General features: G+C 40.3%; 1 pseudogene; it reads left to right on the top strand.

The window, feature by feature from the left end:
• The first annotated feature begins 639 nt into the window (after positions 1 to 639).
• Positions 640 to 3,155, top strand: LOC137496943 (uncharacterized; annotated as a pseudogene).
• The last annotated feature ends 572 nt before the right edge of the window (positions 3,156 to 3,727 follow it).

The following is a 3,727-nucleotide window of genomic DNA, read 5'->3' as shown; positions in this document are numbered from 1 at the left end:
TGTTATTATGAAAAAACTATTTCTTCTTTGCCCCTTTTTTTTTGTTGTCGTACGCCTTTCCTTGCCCTCAAAATTTGGTACCTACCTCGTTTCCTCTGAATATATGGACTCAGTGAAAATGCTTCCATTATGCGCTCTGCTGAAAACCTTTCACCTTGAAAATTGAAAACTACCTCTGAACTTGTGCACGGACGGACTTATATTTTTTTTTTCTTTTGGGCGTGTTGTTACATCCCTTTTGCTACGCCATCACGTGCGTTGATTGGTACTGCGTCAGTTGGATTAGTATCCTGGTTTATGCCTTGTGTTTTTCTTGGTGCATTGTCTTAACATTCCCATTCTGGTGCATGGCGAGATCATATTCTGAGCGTACCTACTTTACCTAAAAATACGACACAGACCAACCCATACCAACCGTCACGTCAAGCACCTTCACTCATACCACACATTCCCTATTTGAACTCGCTCAGTTATCTATGTTGACTTAGGGATGATTCACACTATGGGCACGGTCACGGTCTGCTCATGCCATGGTCACAGTCCGATGACAAACAGCAGGTACTGACATTAGGACGAGCAGCTTAAGGGCAAGCTCCGGTCTTGACCACTCAGTTGAGATCAGGCCGTTGTTGCTGCACAATGTCAGGCGAGTTCTCTACGAGAGAGTTGGCAATTATTGCGATTGCGCTGGATGATGAAGAAGAAGAAAGAAGAAATGTGAACAAAAAATGTAAAAGGAGGACATGTTGGATACATCCCAGTTTAATTAATAGGAAAAATGAAGGGGAATATTATACCCGCTGTCCTCATTTGACGGACGATGAAAGTAAATTTTTACAGTACTTTAGAATGAACATTGGTACCTTCGAAATGATCCTGTCAAAAATTGCTCCCGAACTTCAGAAAACAAACTCAACATTTAGAGAAGCCATAACTCCAAGGCAGAAACTGGCTGTGTGTTTGAGGTAAGAGAATATTTCACACTTGCATTAATCTTAGAAATGAATGATTCTTTATTGACATTGTCTATATTTAATTTTTATCACAAAGTAACTCAATATTGCAAGAAAGAAAAGTCACTATTTTTAAACAAAAATCTTTCTTCAGAAGATTTCAGTAGATATCATTACCACATTTCGCCGTATGCACTACGAGTGGGAGGAGCGTTATTCTGAGGTGGAATTGCTTGTGGTTGCTGTAGAGAAACCTCTAGTTCAGGAGTTACCGACTGATATAATGAAGTTGACATTGATGTCACAGAATACTGAGACAAAGTAGGTGATGGTGCAGGTGGAGTGTATTGTGGTGGGCGCTGATGGACGGATACGTTCTGATTCTGTATTAAATACTTCATCTCCACTTCACTCCATTATGAAAAAAATTTGCTTTTTTACGAAATGTTGGTCTGTTGGGTCGAAGATTTTTACTGTAGAGGCCATAAAAAAAAAAAAAAAACGTGTCCATGAAATGAGGTACACTTTCATCTTTCTTTGTCTTCAGTAAATATTCCATTATTTTTCTGAAGCACTTCCTTTTGACGCATCCTGAGGTCTTGTTCGTAATTTTCATTTGCCTGCTTTTCGTAGCTGTTGAGTGGTTGGGTTTCAGCCTCTGTTAATTCATCGGGTTCATGGTGAATTATGACTGTGTCGTCCTGAGTTTCCGCTGCATCCTCTTTAACAATCTCATCTGATTCAGTTCCAGAACCATCTTCTCCTACAACAGATGTCACTCGTTCTCTATCTTTCATAAATTCCTTAAGGAAAGAGATTTCGTCGTCATATTTCCATTTGAGAATTTCTGAAGCAGCCTGGCCGCTTGTTGTTTTCTGCTTGTTAATGTACCTTCGGTGTTGACCTCTCAAGGATTCCCATCGCTCCTTGCACTCGGCACCTAAAACAAAATTGAATTTAAAAGTAAGTAACAATGTGGTAAAAATGCACTCATATAACAATAATATTAATAATAATATTTATTATTATTGTGAGTTTAAGATTTCTGGCAACAGGGGATTCTTATAGGGCAATCGCATTCAATTATCGTTTGGGGCATTCAACTGTTCAGGCAATTATCTTACAGGTGTGTAAGGCAATAAATAACAATTTACTGCGGGAAGCTATTCCAACACCAAACAAGCAAGACTGGCAGCGAATAGCCCAAGAATTTTGGAATGTGTGGAAGTTCCCTAATTGCTTGGGTTCGAGCTCGATAGCTGCAGTCGCTTAAGTGCGGCCAGTATCCAGTATTCGGGAGATAGTAGGTTCGAACCCCACTGTCGGCAGCCCTGAAGATGGTTTTCCGTGGTTTCCCATTTTCACACCAGGCAAATGCTGGGGCTGTACCTTAATTAAGGCCACGGCAGCTTCCTTCCAACTCCCAGCCCTTCCCTGTCCCATCGTCGCCATAAGACCTATCTGTGTCGGCGCGACGTAAAGCAACTAACAAAACAAAAAAAAATGCTTGGGTTCCCTTGATGGGAAACGTGTAGTGATCGAAGCACCAGGAAAAAGTGGGTCCCAATATTTCAACTGTAAAAATATATTTTTTATTGTTCTCTTAGGTCTCTGTGATGCTAACTACGATTTTATTGCTGTGGACGTTGGATCTTACGGCAGAAACAGCAATGGAGGTGTGTTTGCTAATTCATCGTTTGTGAAAGCCCTCGAGAAAGGAACGTTAGATATACCAGAGGACACTACACAACCTGGCAGTGACGCGGTTCTACCGTACGTAATGGTTGCGAATGAGGCATTTCCACTAAAGCGATATTTGTTGAGGCCTTATCCAGGATCTCATACAGAGCAAGATACAGAAAAAATAATTTTCAATGACAGATTATTCGTGCCGGAAAAGTAATTGAGTGTACGTTTGGAATTCTAGCGCAAACGTTCAGGTTCTTTTTAAGGAGACTGAAAGCAGATCCTAAAAATGCTACTAGTATTGTACTGTCAGCATGCATTCTTCACAATATCATTCGAAATAATGCAGCAACATCGTTGGAATGTACGAGTATGCTTCCTGACAAGGACAGGATACATAGCTTGAGAAGACAAGGGGGAAACCCTCCATCACAGGCGTTCGCTGTACGAGAAAAGTTCAAAAGCTTTCTGAATTCAACAGATGAACTTGTAATTTGGCAATATTATAAGATCTGACACTTTTAGATGGATAAGCTTACTCACCTTCAAGCTTCAAATGAACTGCAATGTCCTGCCAGGCATTCCATTTTGCAACATTGTCGCTATAACGTGATGAAGTAATGTCATACAACATGGGCTTGCTACTTACCAGTTCAATCAACGTCTCATCTGAAAAGGATATAAAATTTCATGTGTTATTCTCTATTAATGTAACTTCATATTTGAGAAAGGTAAGTAGTACAACTACTGACTGGAGGGTGATTGGGGATTTAAATGAGACTATGTAGTGGGTATGTGGGAAACTGGGAGTGAAATTTCTAGGTCCTAATGGGTGGGTAGGAGATAGGGATCTGCGCTCAGATGGCCTTCATTTAAACCGCAGTGGTTCATATAAGTTAGGAAATTTGTTTGGAAGGGTAATAGGGAGGTACATTCAGGGAAACGGGATGGCCTAGGGAGCGGTGATAAGGGAACAGGGAACTGGGAATCAAGTAGGGATGACATAAAATTGTTATTGTTGAACTGTAGAAGTATTGTCAAGAAAGGAATAGAATTAAGTAATTTAATAGATATATATTTACCAGATA

Source organism: Anabrus simplex, chromosome 1, assembly GCF_040414725.1.
Source record: "Anabrus simplex isolate iqAnaSimp1 chromosome 1, ASM4041472v1, whole genome shotgun sequence".
In the NCBI taxonomy this organism is placed as follows: Eukaryota; Metazoa; Arthropoda; class Insecta; order Orthoptera; family Tettigoniidae; genus Anabrus; species Anabrus simplex.
The sequence above is the reverse complement of the archived record's forward strand: the minus strand, read 5'-3'. Positions and strand labels throughout refer to the sequence as shown.